At 40.5% G+C, this 23,979-nt stretch overlaps 1 protein-coding gene and 1 non-coding gene across 2 annotated transcripts in view; one reads left to right on the forward strand and one right to left on the reverse strand.

Annotated features, from left to right (window-relative positions):
* LOC145392951 (pyruvate dehydrogenase phosphatase regulatory subunit, mitochondrial-like) overlaps nt 1–23,979 on the forward strand; it is an 865,738-nt gene that overhangs the window by 835,425 nt on the left and 6,334 nt on the right. The window lies entirely within an intron of this gene.
* Nucleotides 1,425–1,543, reverse strand: LOC145393220 (5S ribosomal RNA). Its single transcript, XR_013896172.1, has one exon. It is a non-coding gene; the product is annotated as a 5S ribosomal RNA (ribosomal RNA).

Raw genomic sequence — 23,979 nt, forward strand, 5'->3', positions numbered from 1 at the left:
AGTTTTTCATGATGAAATCAGTGCCTTATTTTTTATTGAAAACTTCTGTGTGTGTATTTTTATGAGGAAAAAAAATTGTTGTAGTGGAACATACAGTATTTTCAATTATGGACTATGTGTATAACTTTTATTCACAATACAGGTACTTTTTTTTAGGTGTTATGTAGTAGTGGTAGTAGTTGTTGTAGTAGTAGTGGTATTATTTGTAGTTGTAGTGGTAGTAGTTATAGTAGTGGTAGTTTTAATAGCAGTATTAGTAGTTGTAGTATCAGTAGTAGTTGTAGTAGTGGTAGTTGTAGTAATACTATTATATATGGTAGTTGTAATACCCAGACTTCTAGTCACACAGCGGTGCCAGAATTGAGTGAATGCAAGCCAAACATACATCTCCATGTGTGTGTGTGTGTATTTACCTAATTGTGATATACAGTAAAGGAAATGAGCTACGTTTGTGGGGTCCCGTCACTGTTTCTCAATGTCAAATTTAGCTTTAAACTCATTTAAGTTTTAGACTGGATGATTTCTTTGTCCAGGCTAATCCACAGGTCTATACATCTATAAGGAAACTATATTTCTTGATATCCTTCAAGCAGCTTGGCTTCTTCAATTTCATTCTGTGTCCTCTTGTTACTCTCCTGTGCCATACAAACAGATCTTCCCTGTCAAAATTATCTACTCCCATCATGGTCCTGAACACTGTAATCATGTCGCCCCTCATTCTCCTTTCCTCTAAGGAAGGCAGATCCAACTTTTCCAGCCTCTATCTGTATGACAAATCTGCCAGACGGGACCATTTTGGTTGCTATTCTTTGTATTCTCTCAATCTTGTTTATATCTACTCTTTTTGTGTAGGGACCACACTACTGCTGCATATTCTAACCTGGGGCGGATCATGGCCACTATCAATTTTTCATCATCTCCTCATTCATATAATGAAATGCTACTCTTATGTTAGTCAAGAGTTTATACGTCTCTCTAACTGTCTTGTTAATATGTTTTTCAGGTGACAAACTATCCTGGACCAGCACTCATAAATCTGTTTCTTCTCTCGCTTTTGTGATTGGTTCATTACCCATCAAATAATTCAGTGATGGCCTCTTGGTACTTTTACCCATTTCCAATATTTTACATTTTTTTACACTGAATTTCATTTCCCACATCTAGCTGCAATGGTGTATCTTATCCAGATCCTTCTGCAGCATTTTACAATCCTCCTCAACCTCTTCCTTCCTCAAGATCTTTGCATCATCAGCAAACAGACTTGCATAACTGTTCACTCCATCTACCACACTCCATCTACAATATTTCATTCATTCATTCATTGCCAGACGCCATGTATCCCAAACGGGGTGGCCAAGCTTTGAGTTAATTGTTTTATAGGGAGGGGCACTAATCCTCCACCAACCCTACTTGACACGTAGGGATGCCAACAGCATCTGGTGTTCCCAGGCGGTCACCCATCCAAGTACTAACCAGACCCAACGTTGCTTAACTTCGCTGATCGGACGGGAAGCGGTGTACTCAACGTGGTATGGCCGTTAAAATTTACCTAAATCTGGAATGTTACTGGTGGAGGTTCCCAATCAGTCCTCCTATATGCTCTAGTTTCCACATTAGTCTCTTATGGGGTACCTTGTCAAAGGCCTTCTCCAAATCTAAATACACACAATCCACCCAACCGTCTCTCTTGTGTAGCACATCAGTCACTCTTGAGTAAAAGCTCAACAAATTGAAAACACATGACCTTCCACTTCTGAATCCAAACTGACATCCAGACAAAATATTCCTCTCTTCCAGATATTTAATCCCTCTGTCTTTCAGGATTCTCTCACACAATTTTGCAACCATGCTGGTTAGGGACACTGGTCTATAATTCAGGGGTTCTTTCGTGTTTCCTCCCTTATAAATTGGTACCACATTTGCCCTCTTCCATTCTTGAGTCTTTTCCCCTCTTCCAGAAAGCACACAATTAAACTGTGAATCTTATCCGCCAGTTGTTCTCTGCATTCCTTCAGTACCCAATTAGAGATTCCATCTGATCCTCTTGAGTTTCCAGTAATTTATACACTTCCTGTACTTCCACTTTTATATCTTTTATCACTACATTTCTAGTCACTCTGTCTCAATCCACAAGCTCCCTTTCATAGTGAAAATGAATTGGAAACATTTGTTCATTATTTCAGCTTGCATTGCCACATCTTTATAGATCTCTCCTTCTACTTTCAGTTGGGTGATTCCTTCCTTTTGTTTCAGTTTGCCATTGACAAATCAATAAAACAGTTTGAGTTCATCCATACATTTGTCAATTATACCTTTTTCAGAATTCCTTTCTTCCTCTCTACATATTCTCTTATATTCATTTCTAGTTCTTTTATATTCTTCCTTTGTTCTGTTGTTACATCTTTTTCTCCAGTTGTTCCATCCCATGTCTCTCTCTTTTTTTGCTGTCATACACCTTCTGTTAAACCACACCTATTTCCTGTTTTCTTTCCACCTTACTCTTGGAACATGTTACTCCACTCCCGAAGTATAGAGGTCTAGAAAGATATCCCACTTCCTCTGTATCTCTCTTGTTTCTCTGAATTTTCTTCAATCTGCATTTTCAAAAAATTTCCTCAATCCTGTAAAATTTGCTTTCCCAAAGTTGTATCTTCCCTGCCTATAGAGCTCGTCTCTTGGCTCCATGTTCCCTATTATCATCTGGAATTTAATGACCATGTGATCACTTTTTCCTATAGGACACAGATATTTCAAAGATTCTGTTACATCGGGTTCTTTGGTAAACAGTAAGTCCAATCTTGCTGGTGTGTCCTCACCTCGGAACCGTGTCTCTTCTTTGACTCATTGCGTTGTCACATTATTCATTGTTGTATTTAATAATACTGTATATTGCCCCATGAATCTTCACTGCCTCCTGAGTCCCATTCCTCCCAGTTCACCTCTTTACAGTTAAAGTCACCTGTTAAAATTATATTGTTGCTTTTCTCAATAATTTTCTGTAAATAACTAGCCATGTCTGACAACAACCCCTGGTATTCATCATCATTCCATGCTCTTGTCTTAGGGGGAACATACTATCTATCTATCTATCTATCTATAGCCCGACGCCCTAATCCCGCAAAGGGTGGCCGCAGACAAAACGCCTCCAAGTCACTCTGTCACCCACCAATTGACTACCCTCCCCCCAACTCACCCCCCCCCTCCCTCATATACCTCTCAACGCCATCCCTCCACCTCATCCTCGGTCTACCCCTCCCTCTCCCTTCCTCCACCTCACCTACATACACCCTCTTAGTCAGTCTTTCATTCTCCATTCTCTCCACATGTCCAAACCACCTCAGTGTATTTCTCCTAATCTTTTCAACCACATCCACATCTACCCCACAACGTTCCTTCACTTCTTCATTCGTCAACCTGTCCCTTCACGTCACTCCACATGCTCCTCTCAAGTAACTCATTTCCACTGCTCTCACTCTTGACTTGTTCCCCTCTTGCAAGGTCCACGCCTCGCTTCCATACGTCAGGGTAGGGATCACAATACCATCATGCAGTGACTTCTTAACTTCCATACTCACCTCCCTATTTCTCATCACGGCTTTCAGTGTACCAACGACCTTCCTTCCCTGCTGTACCCTTTCACGTACTTCATCCCCCAAAGTTCCATCCTTACTCATCACACTACCCAAGTACTTGAATGCACTCACATTCTCCATATCCTCACCATCCAACCTCACTGCACACTCTGTGACTTCATTCCTCTCAAACACCATAACTTTACTTTTGTTTACATTAACTTTCAGCTTCCTCCTCCTACACACTGTCCCAAATTCATTCACCAAACCTTGCAACTCCCATTCATCTTCACTCAACAATACTGTATCATCAGCAAACAGCAACACCGGAAGCTTCCAAATCTCACCCTCATTCATTAGGGCCAGCCCCACATCCACTGCCCTACCTTGCATCTCCTTTACAACCCCATCCATATATATATTAAACAGCCATGGAGACATCACACACCCCTGTTTCAGTCCCACATTGAGATCAAAGAACTCACTCAGCTCACCATCCACTCGCACCGTAGCCCTAGCTCCTTCGTACATACTCTTCACAGCACTGAACAATTTCCCCTCCACTCCATATATTCTTAATACCTTCCACATACCTTGCCTATCTATTCTGTCATAAGCTTTCTCCAAGTCCATGAAGGCAGCATACACTTTCCTTCCCTTCTCTAGATACTTCTCCACTAAACATCTTAGAACAAATATCTGATCTACACACCCTTTTCCCTTCCTAAATCCCCCTTGTTCTTCTCCAACTAGCTCCTCTGTCATATGCCTAACCCTATCAATGAGTATTCTACCATATATTTTACCAGTCACACTAAGAAGGCAAATACCCCTATGGTTACCACATACTTCTCTCTCCCCTTTTCCTTTGTACAGAGGAACAATTATACCTGATTTCCAGTCCTCTGGAACCTTTCCCTCTTCCCAAGCCAATCTACACAACTTCCATATCCACTCCACAACAATCTCACCCCCATACCTAAGCATTTCACCACACACTCCATCAATTCCTGGGGCCTTTCCCAGCTTAATCTTCTTCATCGCTTCCTCTACTTCTGACCTACTGATCTCTTCCTCCCTTCTCTCATCTCTTCTTCTCCCAGCCATTCCCCAACCACTTATACTCGCACTGCTCTCACTCTCTACATTCAACAAATTCTCAAAGTGCTCCTTCCATCTCCTCAATTTCTCTCTCTTCTCCACCAACAATCTATTATTCCTATCTTTCACTCCCCTACTATTTCCCCTTTCACACTGCCTTACTTTCTTTACCTCCTTCCAAAACAATTTCTTACTCTCCCTCCATTTCACACTCAGATTCCTCCCAAACTCTTCATCCACTTTCTTCTTACTCTCCTTCACCAGTCTCTTAACCTCCCTTCTCCTGCTCACATATACCTCTCTCTTCTCTCTCTCATCTTCTCCCCTACCTCTACTCGCCAACCATTCACCATATGCCTTCTTCTTTTGTTCCACAGCTCGTTTCACCTCATCATTCCACCATGCTGTCCCTTGCACACCCTTGCATCTCCTCCTCACTCCACAAACCGCCTCACACGCTGCGCCTATCTCTTCCGTGAATATCTTACATACGTCTTCCACCCCTTCCATCTGCTCTAGCTCATACCTTCCCGATCTTTCTTCCACTATGCTCTTATACTCTGTCATTTTCTCACTATCTTGCAGTTTCTCCACTCTTCTCACAAGAGCTGCTTCCTCCTGTCTTCCCCTTCGTCTCCTCAACCACTTTCTTTGCAGCTCTACCTTGGGGAACATACACTACCGCTATATCTCTCTTGCTATTCTCTCCAGTTTCCAATTTCATATTTATCACTTCAGCCCTGCCCTCTCCCATTTCCATGGTATCAACATTTATGTTGTTCTTCACTGCTATCATCACTCCTCCTCCCATTTTTTTCTTTTCTTTCTCTTCTCCACAGTTTGTATTTACCATCACCCATATGAACATCAATATCTTCTTTTAACTTGGTCTCTACAAAGCACATAACATCAGGTTCATGTACCCTCAAGAAATCATTGATTTCTAGCCTTGCCGATATTAAATCATCAGCGTTAGTATATGCCAGCTTCAAATTATTTTTGATGTTTTTTATACCTCCTTCTCTCCGTTGGTACCACTTCTTCAATTTCTGATCCATAACTATTCTATAAAACACTGTCTTCTCTTCCTCCGTTCTCTGTTCGTTTTTTTGCCTTTGCTTTCTTTACTAACTCCTTTATTTTAGCAATTTCTTCCTCATTTTCATCTCTCCTTATCCATCATTTTTTAACCCTTCCTTGTCTGATAATTTCCATGTTCTATTCATGATTTCTTTTACTGTTGCCTGAGACTTAAACTTTACCTTCAATGGCATCGCCCCTCCTTCCTCGTACTTTGCTAACCTAAACACTTCTTCAATCTCTTCTTGAGCTTCGTTGTTTCCCTCCATAGCTGATATTATTTCTTTAACCTTACTCAGTTCTTCTCTTTCTCTTTCTGATCTTACTGTCATACATTTTTCTTTTACTCCTGAAATTATTACACAATTTTTCTTATCTGCAACATCCCTGACTAAAGATTCTCTACTTCTCAGTACCCTAACCACTTCTTTCTCCACTTTTTCCTTGCTTTGTTGTTCTATAATCTCTATCAAATTTACATTTCCTTCTTCCTGAATTTTCTTCCACCCATTATGTTGCTCCTTGATTTCTTTAATGTGCTCATCTTGCATCCTTGATTTGGATTCATACTCATCTAGTATGCTTCTTATCCCGTCCCTTTCTTCTTCTAACTTCTTGTTCTCCCTCTTGAGCTGTGTTATTTCATTAGAGGCAGATTCATTACTCACTTTTAATTCTGTGACTTCTCTTTCTTGTTCATCACTGCATGTACAAACTTTTTCCAGTTTATTCCGTAGAATTTTGATCTCGTTTTCCTGCTGTATGGTCCATTCCTGTAACTCTCTAATTACTGCCCATACCCATTTTAACTCCTGGACATTCCTTTCCACTGTTTTCTCTACGCCTGCTAATCTTGTTTGGTTCAACTTAGTACTTCCATTTCCCACATCATCTTCGAAGAAGCCCATGAAATCCTTCTTGTCAGTTGTAAACAAAGCACCGTCCCCTTTCTGCCTTGATAAAACCATATGGAGACTTTCTATTTCCACTATATCTGGTACAATTATGACGAAACCGCAGTTTTTTTTTAACTGCTGTCTGACGGGACCACCACTCAGTGCATTCATTCACATAATCACAAATAGGCTGGTCTTCTTTTCATCGTTGATTCAGCGATTATTTCCCCACGATCCAGGAAGAGCTTCGTCTCTGTCGGCTACCTGTGTGTGTGTGTGTGTGTGTGTGTGTGTGTGTGTGTGTGTGTATATACCTATTTGTAGTATACAGGACTTCAGCAATGCTCGTGTTGTCCTGTCTCCATATCCACGTTTATCAAGTCTACCACACATGAATGTTTTCCTCATGCACCACCTCTTTGTCTAAGTCGTTCCAAATATTTAAGTATTTACCTAATATACCTAATTGTGATATACATGGAATGTACTATGCTCGTGGGTTTCCGTTGCTGTTTCTCAATAAGTCAAATTTAGCTTTAAACTCGTTTAAGTTTTTAGACTGGATGATCTCTTTGTCCAGGCTATTCCATAAGTCTATATTTCTGTAAGGAAAGCTATATTTCTTGATATCCTTCAAGCAGCTTGACTTTTTAATTTCATTCCGTGTTCTCTTGTTGCTCTCTTATCCCACACAAACAGATCTTCTTTGTCAATTTTATCTACTCCCACCATGGTCCTGAACACTGCAATCATGTCTCCCCTCTTTCTCCTTTCCTCTAAGGAAGGCAAATCCAGTTTTTCCAGCCTCTCTCTGTATGACAGGTCTGTCAGACTGGGGACCATCTTGGTTGCTGTTCTTTGTATTCTCTCTGTCTTGTTTATATCTTTTTTTGTGTGTGTGGGGACCACACTACTGCTGCATATTCTAACCTGGGGCGGATCATGGCCACTATCAATTTTTTCATCATCTCCTCATCCATATAATGAAATGCTACTCTTATGTTAGTCAAGAGTTTATAAGTCTCTCCAACTATCTTGTTAATGTGCTTTTCTGGTGACAAACTATCTTGGACCAGCACTCCCAAATCTTTCTCTTCTCTCCTTTTTGTGATTAATTCATTACCCAACAAATAATTCAGTGATGGCCTCCTGGTACTTTTACCTATTTCCAATATTTTACATTTCTTTACATTAAATTTCATTTCCCACGTCCGGCTCCAATTGTGTATCCTATCCAGATCCTCCTGTAGTACGTATTTTACAATCCTCCTCAACCTCTACCTTCCTCAAGATCTTTACATCATCAGCAAACAGACTTGCATAACTGTTCACTCCATCTACCATATCATTTACATAAATCAGGAATATTACTGGCGCCAACACCGAGCCTTCAGGGACTCCACTTGTTACTTCCCTCCATCCAGACATCCTATCCTTTATTACTGTCCTCATTTGTCTGTCTCTCAAAAAGTCTCTCATCCATTCCAGAAGTTTCCCCTTCAGTCCTCTATATATTCTAGTTTCCACATTAGTCTCTTATGAGGTACCTTGTCAGAGGCCTTCTCTAAGTCTAAGTACACACAATCCACCCAACCATCTCTCTCCTGTACCATGTCAATCGCTCTTGAGTAAAAGCTCAACAAGTTAAAAACACATGACCTTCCACTTCTGAATCCAAGCTGACATTCAGCCAAAATATTCATCTCTTCCAGATATTTTATCCATCTGTCTTTCAGGATTCTCTCACACAATTTTGCGACCATGCTGGTTAGAGACACTGGTCTATAATTCAGGGGTTCTTCCCTGTTTCCTCCCTTGTAAATTGGTACCACATTTGCCCTCTTCCATTCTTGTGGCACTTTCCCCTCTTCCAGTGAGCATACGATTAAACTGTGAATTTTATCCGCCAGTTGTTCTCTGCATTCCTTCAGTACCCAATTAGAAATTCCATCAGGTCCTGGGGCTTTCCTTACATCGTGAGTTTCCAGTAATTTATACACTTCCTGTACCTCCACTTTTATATCTTTCAACACCGGAACATTTCTAATCACTCCCTCCCCTTCCACAAGCTCCTTTTCTTTAGTGAAAACTGACTGGAAACATTTGTTCATTATTTCTGGTTGCATTGCCGCATCCTTAAAGACCTCTCCTTCTACTTTCAGTTTGGTGATTCCTCCCTTTTGTTTCAGTTTGCCATTAACAAATCTATAAAACAGTTTGGGTTCATCCTTGCATTTGTCTATTATACCTTTTTCAAAATTCCTTTCTTCTTCTCTACGTATTCTTGTGTATTCATTTCTTGTTCTTTTATATTCTTCCTTTGTTCTGTTGTTACCTCTCTTTCTCAAGTTGTTCCATGCCTTATCTCTCTCTTTTTTTGCTATCATACACCTTCTATTAAACCACTCCTTTTTCTTGTTTTCTTTCCCTCTTACTCTTGGTACAAATTTTTCCACTCCCAAATTATAGAGGTCTAGAAAGATATCCCACTTCCTCTGTATCTCTCGTTTCTCTGAACTTTATCCAATCCGCATTTTCAAAAAAGTTTCTCAGTCCTGTAAAATTTGCTTTCCCAAAGTTGTATCTTCCCTGTCTATGAAGCTCGTCTCTTGGCTCGACGTTCCCTATTAACATCTGGAACTCAGTGACCACATAATCACTTTTTCCTAAAGGACAGAGATATTTCAATGATTCTGTTACATCGGGTTCTTTGGTGAACAGTAAATCTAACCTTGCTGGTGTGTCCTCACCTCGAAACCGTGTCTCTTCTTTGACCCATTGCGTCATCACATTATTCATTATTATATTTAATAACATAGTGCCCCACGAATCCTCCCAACCTCCCAAGTACCATTCCTCCCAGTTCACCTCTTTACAGTTAAAGTCACCCACCAAAATTATATTATTGCTTTTCTCAATTATTTTTTGCAAATAGCTAGCCATATCCGACAACATCTCATGGTATTCGTCATCCTTACATGCTCTCGTCTTTGGGGGAACATACACTACCGCCATATCTCTCTTAACATTCTCTCCAGTTTCTAATTTCATATACAGTACCCTCGCGTCCAGCACGGTAATATTGTCATGCATGGGTCACGTGTTGGACCAAAAACGTGTTGGACTAACACTAGAGCTTATGGGGAAAAATGAATTATGTCAGCAACCCTCGGAAAAGTCACCTTAAATACCAACCATATACCTATACATATATTGGTACTATTGTAATTACAGAGATAGCCCGATTATCTGGGCTATATGGTGTTAACCCTTTAACTGCGGGCATTGTTTTGCCCCGACTGGCCTCTCCCGCGGGGGTTCCAGCCAAAATGTAAACAAACTTTAAACCTTTATAACTCTGCACAGGATAAATCTAGAGTGAAAAATAAGGTACCATTAGAAAGTACTAACCTTCGGCTTTGCATTGATGTAGGTTTCATGATTTTGTTGACTATCACTGGATGGGCAGTGCCGTTAGAAGTGAGCGATCTAAAATCACTATTTTTCGCTCACACAACATTACCTTCGCTCACACACCAATACCTTCGCTCACACACTATTACCAAATGCCAACCTCATTCTGATAATAATACTATAAACATATATGAACACTGCACATACGATAAACACCCACTCTGTGTTCACTGAGGCAGGTAAAAGGCACTGTAATTGCCCGCACTTCACTGCCACATCAGCGGTGTTGTAATCACTATTTTTCGCTCACACACCATTACCAAATGCCAACCTCGTTCTGTAATAATACTATAAACATATATGAACACTGCACCTACGATAAACACCCACTCTGTGTTCACTGAGGCAGGTAAAAGGCACTGTAATTGCCCTCACTTCACTGCCACATCAGCGATGTTGTCACTCACACAGCTGGACAGATACTGATGCATGTTGGTCAGGGGTGGGGTGGGGGGCCCGGGGGGTGGGAGGAGGGAGGTGGATGTCGGCTGGAGTGAAAGAACTTAATAGCTACTCTCCCTTGAAACAATTGGCGCACGGAAAAAACGCGGGGTATTCAAAATATTCATAAACATTTGAGAATGACACCCGCGGTTTGGTCCAGTTTTTGCAATGTCATTCTGGAATGACACCCGCGGTTAAAGGGTTAAGGGGTGCCCAATTAGTCCGAAAGCACGATTAATCCGGCGGAAACACAAGTACTGTACTGTTAGACTGATTTATTTACCGGTAAATGTACACTTTAAGTACCAGAAAGACCTTTCCAGTTCAATGTATATTCCTCCAGCTTGTTTCAGTATTTTTCAGACTATATTCAGTTCAATAAATCATGTTTCCTTACTGAAAGATTTCCTCCCTGTTAGTATCGTCTCGTTCTAAAGCTGTACCTACGATTGTTTCCTGCACAATGGATGAAACTCATCGTACTCAAATGTGGACTTCGTTTCCCAACTTCCTAACTGAAGATTAGGTTAGGTTACATTATTAGGTGCAGTTAAGCTAGGTTAGGCCAGGTTTAAACACTTAGATTAGAACAGTGTCTTCTGCCATTATGTTAACGAATCAAAGAGTCGTCACACCAGAACAGCTAAAAACAGCAGGGAAAGATTTAACAAGAAATGTTTATTTACCAACCCAGAAATAATCAGAAAAATATAACAGACTATCAGGATGAACTGATTTGGTAAGGTGCTTTTACTGCTTACAGCAAAGCGTATGTTTACCCCACTCAAATCCTCAATGTTTGTGAGTTCAGAAATTTGTGTGCTCCCGTGGCAGACCTTGAAACCATTTTTTCAAAGTTATAAAGTCAGTTTCTTTTTCTTACAGATTTGAAAAGACTCGTCTGGTACACCTGGCTTTTTCCCCTCCTCCCTAAACCCATCTTGTGATTTGCTATGATTCGTGAAAGAAAATTAGGGGGCATGTTACATTAGAATTTAAACATAAAGTTAGGGTGCATGTTACTTTAGCATTTAAACATATCGGCGAAAACATTTGGGATGAAAGGACTGCCGAGCTGTTTGGGATGGTAGAGTAGGGTCGTGTAAACATACCAGTGACCGTTCCCTTCCCATAATTGTTCGCAGTTTTTATGGCTCTACCTAACTTAACATTACTGACACCGGTACAGTAAAGCATTGTTCAAGGCTAGCAGCCATAAGGGGTTAATGGAATACATTATTGTTTGTATCAATACTCTCTCTTTCACACATACATGAATGAACAAAAGAATGTGAAATAAATGTACACTTAACTGTAAAGAGCAGAAATAACTGTATGCTCTGTCGGTCCGAAATGTGTTGGGAAGCGACATCGAACAAAGAATGTGGAACTGAATGCCACCTTACGAGAACACTTGAGATGAAAGTATTTTTTCTTATTAGTAAACATAATTGTTCCGTTTCGTCCCCTATAATTGTGAAACATAAATTTTCGTCCAAGCATACACCCTAATAACCTTACCAATTCAATTCATATTCTCTAGTTTGTTTTCTGTATTTTTCTAGTTTGTATTCTTATTATCAGAACGTTCCTTAAGCCTTACCTACGATTGTTTCCGGCATAATGGAAGAAACTTACTCATAATCAGGGTGCATGTTACATTAGCATTTAAACATATCGGCGAAAACATCTGAGATGAAGTGGCAGGCCCCCTGACTGTTTGAGATGGTAGAGGAGGGTCGTGAAAACATACCAGTGACCTTCGTTCCCTTCCCATAATTGTTCGCAGTTTTTTATAGCTCTCCCTAACCCAACATCCCTGACACCGGTACAGTAAACCATTGTTTGAGGCTGACTGCTATGATGGGGTTAATGGAATGTATTATTGTTTGTATTAATACTCTCATACATACAGTACACTTAAGAATGAACAAAAGAGTGAACAGTAAATGTAAGAGGAAGACATAACAATGCTCTGTCGGTCCGAAATGTGTTGGGAGGCGCGATACCTAACGAAGAATGCAGAACTGAATGCTAACTTACGAGAACACATGAGATGAGTAATTTTTTTTTTTTTTTTTCTGATTATCACACATTCTTGTTTCATTTCGTTCCCTAAAACTAGGAAACCCATTACTTTTCGTCTTAGCATACAGCCTAAAGACTTCACCAATTCACTTCATATTCCTCCAGTTTGTTTTCTGTGTTTTTCTATTTTGAGGGTAGTAAATTACCTTCTCTTTCTGAAAGATTTTATCTTTTATCACGTTCTTTAAGCCGTACCTACGATTGCTTCGGGCATAATGGAAGAAACTCATCGTACACAAAAGTGGATTTAGTTTCCCAATTTTCCAACTGGAGCCCAGGTTAGGCCTTGGCAATGTCAACTTTCCTCTCCTCTTTCTTCTTCCTCTCAATGCTTTCTAGCTTGGTGGCCTGAGGGAGGCGCCGACTCTTCTTGGGGTTCTCAGAAGGCTTCCTAGGCATCGTGAGCAGGGTAAAATGCAGTAACAAGGGCAGAAAATGCAGCAAGAAAAAAGCACCTTCCAATGCAATTATGCGACTGAGTGGCACTGTGGCGGGAGAAATTTAAACAAAACCTCACGTGACACCAGAAGCGTTTTTAATTGGGTGGCATCACGATCACATCACGATAGCGGGCGGGGAAGGCTACTTGATCAGAAGTTTTCATTGGCTATCATCATCATGGGAATGTCCAGTATGACCGTGTTGGACCGGGGGTGATCGTGCTTGAGTGAACTCTACGGATTTCGCCCACTTCTCTCTCGAGTCTCACGAATCTAACCTCTTCTTCCTCTTCCCTGTTTCCAAATATTACCACACATCTGTTCCTTTCTACAGTTTCTCTCACTATTTTCTCTTTTTTCTTCAGTATTTTCACTACATTTTCTTCCATTTTTTTCTTGTTCATTTCTCTTTCTTCCTGGATGATCTCTCTTAAGCTGCCCACTTCTTTCTGTTCTTCTTCTATGTGTGCCCACTTTGCCTTATGCTCTTCTAATACACTACTCACCTTCTCCGTTTTATTAGTACTCTCTTCTAGTTTCCTCCTCAATTCAACATTTTCACGCTTCAAATTTCTAATCTCTTCATTCACTGTTTCATTGGATTGGATCAGACTCTGTATGGTAGTATCCGTATTTTCAGACACATCCTTTATCACTAGATTCTCTACTTTCTTTTCAAGTTCACTAATCCTCATAATTAATGTTTTAACCAGGTCCATGACATTGGTATTTGTATCAAATCCTTGAAATTCGAGTCCCTCTTTGTTTACATTTTCAGCCATGTTTGATGTTGTGTTAAGTACCAAAACAGCTGTTACCGAAAAAAAATTACAAACATTCATGTATACTCTAGCCAATAAATCTTTACATTTTTGGTAGTCTATTAACTTTCATTATTTTAAATTTAAAACAAGACCTTAGGAGACAGGACAGACAAAATTCCTAAAACTACTTAAGGTTAGCAGCAATGGCTGGGACGTCTGCTCTCTCCGGCTGTACGTTCGTGTGTGTGTGTGTGTGTGTGTGTGTGTGTGTGTGTTTGTGAGAGAGAGAGAGAGAGAGAGAGAGAGAGTGTCTGTCTGTCTGTAAGGCGTCTGGGTGTTATGCGTAAGTTAGTATTAGTTTTGTACGTACCGGTGTGTTGTTTTTTCTGTAATTAGAGAAAATTATTTCACTGCTGTGCGTATATTTATGTAAACAACGAAAGCAAACGTTTTTTTTCGTGATCAAGTCTTTGCCTTATTTCATACTGAAAATATATGTTTATCCATATTTCTTATGATGAAAAAATACAATCCACAGAAAAGAGAAAGTCATAGTGGTATGTATTTCCGATTATGAGAAATATGTAAATAACTACCAGTACTTTGTTCACAATGTTTTTTTCAGTTTTTTTGTAGTAGTACTTGTAGTGGTAATAGTAGTGGTAGCATATGTAGTACGGGTGGTAGTAATAGTAGTAGTTGTAGTTGCTATGGTCGTACCATTCTAAAGTGGCAGTTTGGGTGGGGCACGAACCTCTGTACAGTGTTGTCACGTTTTTCATACTCTCTCTCTCTCTCTCTCTCTCTCCTGGGGGGATGTGCATCACCCTATGGAATTTTGTTTCTTTTGTCTTATAAACTTGTGCTTTCATTTCTTTATTTTGTTTTTTATTATATTATTGTTTTACATATGACGCCAGATGACCTCGGTGTTACTGCGCCTTTTCATTCAATCATTCTCGTCCTCCTTCCTTCCCTCCCTTCATCTTTCCCTCAGCTTGACAATCCACTCAACACTGTCCCTTGCCTGCCTTCTCTCTCTCTCTCTTTCTCTCTCCTTGGGGAGATGTGCATCACCTTGGGAATTTTGTTTCTTTTATGAGTGACTTATAAACTTGTGCTTTCATTTCTTTATTTTGTTTTTATTATATCTAATTATGTTTAACAATATTATTGTTTTACATATGGTGCCAGATGACCTCGTTGTTGTGGCGCTATGATTTGTTTTCATTCAATCACTCTCTCCCTCCTTCCTTCCCTCCCATCCTTCATCTCTCACTAAGCTGCACTCAAAACTGCCCCTGACCTGCCTTCCCCCCCCCCCTCTCTCTTTCATCTGCGGTATTTTAGGATACATTTTGGTTATTTTCTTTTACGTTATAATGTACATATTGTAAATTTGACTTTATTTCCACACCACCCAGGAGGTTAAAGTTTTGGTGCGTTTTTTTTAAGAGGTGTCCCCAAACAGGCCTATTCCTCTATCCCTCACAGATGACCAGGCCGGACTGGGTGTGTGTGTTGCCGTTCACGAAGGTTTAATGTATCTATATATTTTTACTAAGAAACTGGCATATTTTTGCTTATATTCCTGCACATTATCTTATAATCATAATTGTGACATTATTATCAACCCCAGAAATACGGTAACAGCCAATAAAAGTGACTACTTTTTTTTAAGCAACACTGTAAAATAATTATGCCAAGTTTCTGTATTGCCGTATAAATATTTTACGCATAATCAGTTTACTGTTCTTTCATATATTATAATACACACGTTACCATTATATTCTTATGTGTTTATCATATTGTGATGCCTATTACATATAACAGAGCCGTTCACATAGCGGGAATGGAACACGTGGCACACTGTACAGAGGTTTGTGCCCCACCTAAACCGCCACTTAAGATTGGTACCACCATAGTTGTTGTAATAGTAGTTGTATTAGTAGTAGTTATAGTAGTGGTAGTTGTAGTTGCAGTAGTAGTAGTAGTAATAATAGCATTATTTCTAGTAGCTGTAATACCCAGGCTTCAACTGCCCGAATCATGCGGCAGTGCAAACCAAACATACATCTCCTGTGTGTGTATTTTACGTAATTGTATTTATCTACTTTTGATATACAGGAAATGAGCTACGCTCGTGGGGTCCCATCTCTGTTTCTCAATAAGTCAAATTTAGTTTTAAACTCGTTTAAGTTTTTAGACTGGACGATCTTTTTGTCCAGGCTGTTCCAAAGGTCTATACATCTATAAGGAAAACTATATTTCTTGATATCCTTCAAGCAGCTTGGTTTCTTCAGTTTCATTCCGTGTCCTCTTGTTGCTTTCTTATCCCATAAGAACAGATCTTTGTCAATTTTATCTACTCCCAACATGGTCCTGAGCACTGCAATCATGTCGCCTCTCTTTCTCCTTTCTTCTAAGGAAGGCAAATCCAGCTTTTCCAGCCTCTCTCTGTATGACAGATCTGCCAGACTGGGGACCATTTTGGTTGCTGTTCTTTGTATTCTCTCAATCTTGTTTATATCTTTCTTTTTGTGTGGGGACCACACTACTGCATATTCTAACCTGGGGCGAATCATGGCCACTATCAATTTTTTCATCATCTCCTCATCCATATAATGAAAAGCTACACTTATATTAGTCAGGAGATTATACGTCTCTCTAACTGCCTTGTTAATGTGTGTTTCAGGTGACAAACTGTCCTGGACCAGCACTCCCAAATCTTTCTCTTCTCACGCTTCTGTGATTGGTTCATTACCCATCAAATATTTCAATGATGGCTTCTTGATACTTTTACCCATTTCCAATATTTTACATTTCTTTGCATTAAATTTCATTTTCTACATACGGCTCCAATCGTGTATCCTATCCAGATCCTTCTGCAGCATTTTACAATCCTCCTCAACCTCTACCTTCCTCAAGATCTTTGTATCATAAGCAAACAGACTTGCATAACTGTTCACTCCGTCTACCATATCATTTACATAAATCAGGAACATTACTGGCGCCAACACCGAGCCCTGTAAGACTCCATTTGTTACTTCCCTCCATCCAGACATCCTATCCTTTATTACTGTCCTCATTTGTCTGTTTCTCAAAAAGTCTTCCATCCATTCCAGGAGGTTCCCCTTCAGTCCTCCTATATGCTCTAGTTTCCACGTCAGTCTCTTATGGGGTACCTTGTTGAAGGCCTTCTCCAAATCCAAATACTGTACCCACAATCCACCCAACCATATCTCTCCTGTAGCACATCAATTGCTCTTGAGTAAAAACTCAACAAGTTGGAAACAGATGACCTTCCACTTCTAAATCCAAACTGGCTATCAGCCAAAATATTCATTTCCTCCAGATATTTTATCCATCTATCTTTCAGAATTCTTTCGCACAATTTTGCGACCACGCTGGTTAGGGACACTGGTCTATAATTCAGGGGTTCTTCCCTGTTTCGTCCCTGATAAATTGGTACCACATTTGCCCTCTTCCATTCTTGAGGCACTTTTCCCTCTTCCAGAGAACACACAATTAAAATGTGAATCTTATCTGCCAGTTGTTTTCTTCATTCCTTCAGCACCCAATTAGAGATTCCATCTGGTCCTGGGGCATTCCTTACATCCTGAGTTTCCAGTAATTTATACACTTCCTGTACTTACACTTTTATATCTTTTATCACTACATTTCTAGTCACTCCCTCCCCTTCCACAAATTCCTTTTCATTAGTGAAAACTGATTGGAAACATTTGTTCATTATTTCTGCTTGCATTGCTGCATCTTTATAGACCTCTCCTTCTACTTTCTGTTTGGTGATTCCTTCCTTTTGTTTCAATTTGCCATTGACAGATCTATAAAACAGTTTGGGTTCATCCTTACATTTATCTATAATACCTTTTTCAATATTCCTTTATTCCTCTCTATGTATTCTTGTGTATTCATTTCTAGTTCTTTTATATTCTTCCTTTGTTCTGTTGTTACATCTCTTTCTTCATTTGTTCCATGCCGTGTCCCTCTCTTTTTTTGCTATCATACACCTTCTGTTAAACCACTCCTTTTTCCTGTTTTCCTTCCCCTTTACGCTTGGCACAAATTTTTCCGCTCCGAAATTATAGAGGCCTAGAAAGATATCCTACTTCCTCTGTATCTCTCTTGTTTCTCTTAATTTTCTCCAATCCGCATTTTCAAAAAATTTTCTCGATCTTGTAAAATTTGCTTTCCCAAAGTTGTATCTTCCCTGCCTACAAAGCTCGTCTCTTGGCTCCACATTCCCTGTTATCATCTGGAACTCACTGACCATATAATCACTTTTTCCAATAGGACACAGATATTTAAAGGATTCCATTACATCGGGTTAACCAACTCATACGTGCTCCCTACGTGTCAGCAAGTGGGTTGGTGGAGGGTTAGTGCCCCTCCCCGTAAAACAAATAACTCAAAGTCAAATGGCCACCCCTTACGGGATTGTGGCGTCTGGCAATAGATAGATAGATAGATAGATAGATATTACATCGGGTTCATTGGTAAACAGTAAGTCTAGTCTTGCTGGTGTGTCCTCACCTTGGAACCGTGTCTCTTCTTTGACCCATTGCGACATCACATTGTTCATTGTTATATTTAATTATATAGTGCCCCACGAATCTTCACTGCCTCCTGAGTCCCATTCCTCCAAGTTCACCTCTACAATTGAAGTCACCCATTAAAATTGTATTGTTGCTTTTCTCAATCATTTTCTGTAAATTGTAGTTGTGTGTGCGTGTGTGTGTGTGTGTGTGTGTGTGTGTGTGTGTGTGTGTGTGTGTGTGTGTGTGTGTGTGTGTGTGTGTGTGAGAGAGAGAGAGAGAGAGAGAGAGAGAGAGACTGTCTGTCTGTAAGGCGGGGTGGTAGCCTTCAAGGTCGTTGCTATGGTTACCGGCCTACCAGCACCAAGTATGACTGATTATGGAAAATTATTCACGTAAATAGTGTTTGTAGTGGATTTTGGTCTTCTGGAAGTGTTATCGAAGTGTTATTATTGTGGTGGGCTTGTGTAAGCCTTAACTGTGTCACCGAACTTCTGTCACATACGTACACTGGCAAAAAGCAAAACAAAAATTGCCCTCATTCCCCACTCACTCACTCTCCCTACATGCACTTCACAGACCATCTGATGCAATCAGCTTGAAGCCAAAGGATTGTGAGTATTATGAGACCTTGTTTGTTATATTTGGTTAAGTATTAACTGAGATATAAAGGTTTAAAAATAGACGATTTTGCCCATTTTTGTCGGGAATGCCTGGTTGGAGGGAGCACTCGCAAAAACATCTGCCGGACGGGAGGGGTTAAACTATGTTCACCACAATAAAGTAAATAAAAGGCATGTTTATCAGCATACAGTACAGTATTATTATATATATGAGGTGCTCCAAGCCAGAGGGGCGATTGTGCATTTTGCTTATTTGCTTTGACACCTAATCACCAAACTGTAACATACTTTAAACATTTCATGTGTACCACCATTTGGCTAGCACTTTCAGGCTAAACAATAAAATGCATATAAGTTTAATTTTACCATTGTATAATCAGCCATGTCAAAGTTTAACAACTAATTACCAAAAATAAGCAAAATGCACGGTCGCCCCTCTGGCTCCGAGCGCCTCATATTATACCATATAATTAATGTAGTGAAGTTATAACACAGTACAGTACTGCAATGGAAGTCAAAACAGTTTAAAATTAATTCATGCGATCCGGACTGTCTGATATATCGGAAAAAGTTTGGGTTAGCAAGGGGAAGTCCAGATGTCACTTTTATCAGAATTTTGCATTTTTTGGAATGCCTTGGCCCCAATTAGTCCATTATAGTGAGGTCTTATTGTATATACAGTACAGGATATATATATATATAAGTAATCCCTCCAATATCCAACGTAATAGAGCCCTAGGCGGGTCCAGATAGTGGTCCTGTCCGGATATTGGGCCCCAGCTTATGGACTTGTACTTATGGACCCTAACTCAGAGAAACACTTATACAGCTCCCTCTGGACATGCATTGCACCTATTTAAGACCCAAATCATACCAATAAGGGACATAAAAGACTGAAATAAATGCAAAAGAACCATAAAATGAGGTTTTAGAGGTGAGTTTATACAATATTAAACATTCTGGGTACTTACAAGTCCCTGGCTCCTGGACTGGTTTGAACCGCCAGTTTGCAGTCCACAGTTAATCCTCTGCACTCCAAATTCTAATTTTTTAACATTGCACAACACTGTAAATTCCTGTCTGTTCTAGTGGCGAGGTATTGCAGTTTATTCACAAAAAACAAGCACCTGTGGCTTGCACTGCTATGAGCATCTGCTCTCGATCGGAGTTAGACTGTGACTGTTGATGATGGCAGGGTAACAGAGTTGCCAGATCGCAACGGCCGCATTACCAATCTCCTCGACTTTCATTGCCAAATTTAAATTTTTATTACCAAATTCGTAAAGCTAGCATTTATTCTTCACTAATTATATATACAAGTGAAAATACATGTAATCACTCTCCTTATAATTAACACCATGTTGATTATTTTCACGCTATGTAGGGTAGCAGATTAATCCATCCATCCATCCATTGCCAGACGCCATGTATCCCAAATGGGGTGGCCAAGGGCTTAGAGTTAATTGTTTTACAGGGAGGGGCACTAATCCTCCACCAACCCCACTTGACGTAGGGATGCCAACAGCATCTGGTGTTCCCAGGCGGTCACCCATCCAAGTACTAACCAGACCCAACGTTGATTATTTTCACGCCTTGTAGGGTAGCAGATTAATCAGAGAGAGCAAACAATCCACCATCTCCATCCTGTGTATCCTCATGCATGTGAAAAATCCATTTGGTAATGCATTATTCCGATTCATTACCAAATGAATTTTTCATTACCAAATTGGCCCACACTTGGTAATGAAAAATACCAAATGGCAACCCTGACAGGGGAGGGGGGAGGAAGGAAGGGGTGAAGGGACCATGGTGTAACAGCTGTTTGGCGCCAGGCAGCAATTTCAAATTACGGGTGGGAAAAAAGTCAGATTTTTTTCGAATTTTTTGCGGTTTTTGGCCCATTTTGGGAATATTGGATCCCAGGACGATTATGTCCGGTTAGTGAGGATGTTCGGATATTGGGCGTTCGGATATTAGAGGGATTACTTATATATATATATATATATATATATATATGGTAATCGGAACATGGAATATAAGGGGAGCAAATGATGAGGTGAAAGAGAGAGAGATTGTCCAGGTGCTTGAGGGTGCGAAAGTTGATGTATGCGGAATAAGTGGAACTAAATGGAGAGGTGAGAGTGTGAGGGAATGGGAGTATGGATGGGGTTCATGTGCAGGAGTAGGTGAGAATGAGAGGGCAAAAGAAGGAGTATGTATAGTTGTGAGTAAAAGATGGAAGAAGAGCATAAGAGAGTATGGATCAGCTGGGTCAAGGATTGTGTGGGTAAGATTGAAAGATGGAATACAAATGAGGGCAATTGTGTGTGTGTATGTGCCAACACAAGATCATGCAAGCAGAGTGAGAGAAGAGTTCTGGACAAATGTGGAAGCGTGCATGGAAAAGTTTGGAAGGAATGAGAGAGTGTTTTTGATCGGTGATATGAATGGTAAAGTAGGGAATGTGAAGGTGGATAGAATAGTTGGTGAGTGGGGTGTGCCTGCTGAGGTAGATGAGAATGGCAGTGCATTAGTGGACATTTGTGCTGGGAGGGGGTTGGTGATAGCCAATACCCTCTTTAGGCACAAAATGATCCACAGGTATACATGGCGAGTGATGAGAAGGGTGGATGGTGAACTATATGAAAGGAAGACAATGATTGATTATGTGTGTGGGGATGAAAGGATGCGAAAATGTGTAATGGATGCAAGAGCTTATAGAGGTTGGGGGAGTGGACATTCTGACCACTACTTGGTGGTGGCCAGAATCAAGATCCAATTAAGATGGAGAAATAGAAGAAGGGAAGGACGGGAAGAAGGAGTATTTGTAAGGAGAGTGGAAAGGTTACAAGAGGATGAGAAAAAGGCAGAGTATAAGAGAGAAGTGGAGGAATGATTGGGCAAATATGAATTGGAGCAGATGGGGGACGAGGAAGGTGTGTGTAAGATATTCACAGAAGAAATATGTGCAGCATGTGATGTAGTGTGTGGGATGAAGAGAAGACGGAGGGGTGTGCAAGGAACAGCGTGGTGGAATGAAGAGGTGAGACAGGCTGTGGCACAAAAGAAGAAAGGATACAATGAATGGATGAGAAATAGGGGCGTGGAAGAAGTTGAGAGGTGGAAGAGAGAGTTATATGTAGAAAGAAAGAGAGAGGTGAAAAGATTAGTACGAGAGAGTAAGAAGAGAGCAGATAAGGAATTTGGAAGGAACTTGAGTGTAAAGTGGAGGGACTGTAAGAAAATGTTCTGGAAAGAGGTGAAAAGAGTAAGACAGGGTGGAAGTGAAGTTAGCAAGGGGGTGAAAGATAAAAATGGCAGATTACTAGTAGAGAAGGGAGTAAAAGTGAGCAGATGGAGAGAACACTTTAAGGAATTTTTGAACACAGCTGATGGAAGTAATGCGAGTATAAGTGGCTGGGGAATGGCTGGGAGTTGGAGGGAAGTGAGAAGACAGGAAGAAATCAGTAGGATAGAAGTTGTGGAAGCAATGAAGAAAGTTAAACTGGGGAAAGCCCCAGGAATTGATGGAGTGTGTGGTGAAATGCTGAAGCATGGGGGAGAGATAGTAGTAGAATGGATGTGGAAAATGTGAAGATTGGCCTGGGAGGAAGGTAGAGTCCTGGAGGATTGGAAGTCAGGTATAATTATTCCCTTGTACAAAGGAAAAGGGGAAAAAGAAGTGTGTGGTAATCATAGGGGCATTTGTCTTCTTAGTATAATAGGAAAAGTGTATGGTAGGATACTTATTGACAGAGTTAGAGAAAGAACAGAGGAATTAGTTGAAGAACGGAGGCTTCAGGAAGGGAAGAGGTTGTTTAGATCAGATATTCATTCTTAGATCTTTAATGTAAATGTTTCTAGAGAAGGGAAAGAAGTTGTATGCGGCTTTCATGGATTTGGAGAAAGCATATGACAGGGTGGATAGACAAGGATTGTGGAAAGTATTAAGAATATATGGAGTAGATGGGAAATTGTTGAATGCTGTGAAGAGTATGTATGATGGTGCTAAGGCTGCAGTGCGTGTGGATGGTGAACTGAGTGAATTTTTCTCTTTGAAGGTTGGGTTGAAACAGGGATGTGTCATGTCTCCATGGTTGTTCAATCTGTACATGGATGGGGTAATAAAAGAGGTACAAGGTTGGGTAGTGGATGTTGGAGTGGCCCTGGTGAGAGAGGGTAGTGTTTGGAAACTCCCTGTACTGTTGTTTGCAGATGATACTGTGTTGTTGAGTGAAGTCGAAGGAAAGCTGCAAGGCTTGGTGGATGAGTTTGGGAGAGTGTGTAAGAAACGGAATCTAAAGCTGAATGTAGGGAAGAGTAAAGTGATGGTCTTTGAGAGAAGTGAAGTCAGTGAATGTAGAGCGAGGTTGGATGGTAAGGAATTGGAAAATGTGAGTACGTTTAAGTACAGTATCCTCGCATCCAACACGGTAATATTGTCATGCACAGGTCCTGTGTTGGACCAAAAACATGTTGGACAAACAACAGAGCTTATGGGGAAAAATGAATTAAGTCAGCAACCCTAGGAAAAGTCACCCTAAATACCCACCATATACCTTTACACATATTGGTACTACTGTAATTATAATAAATGGTGCTGTACTATGAATGATAACTAACCTTTTAGGATAGTGTTGGTGGGCTTGCTGGGAATGGAAGGTGGTATCCGAGGCTGTAGGTAGTCCTACTGGGTCCCCAAAGGATGGCTGCTGGCGTCACTAGCGGGTAATGGCTGCTGCTCCTCCTCAACATCCCTCATAAATCCTGCGAAATCACACTCAGAATCACTGTCCTCATCCACATCCATAGAAGGTCCTGCTTCTGCCTTTCCTAGCACTCCGTAAGCCTTCACTGCTGCCAGGATCTTGTCTTGGTTTTTTATTATGGTCCTCACGCTGGCTTCATTCACGTTGTAGGCCTTGGTGATGTCCACTTTCC

This window comes from Coenobita brevimanus, chromosome 23 (genome assembly GCF_032717465.1).
Source record: "Coenobita brevimanus isolate Jiangsu-jjx chromosome 23, ASM3271746v2, whole genome shotgun sequence".
NCBI lineage: Eukaryota > Metazoa > Arthropoda > Malacostraca > Decapoda > Coenobitidae > Coenobita > Coenobita brevimanus.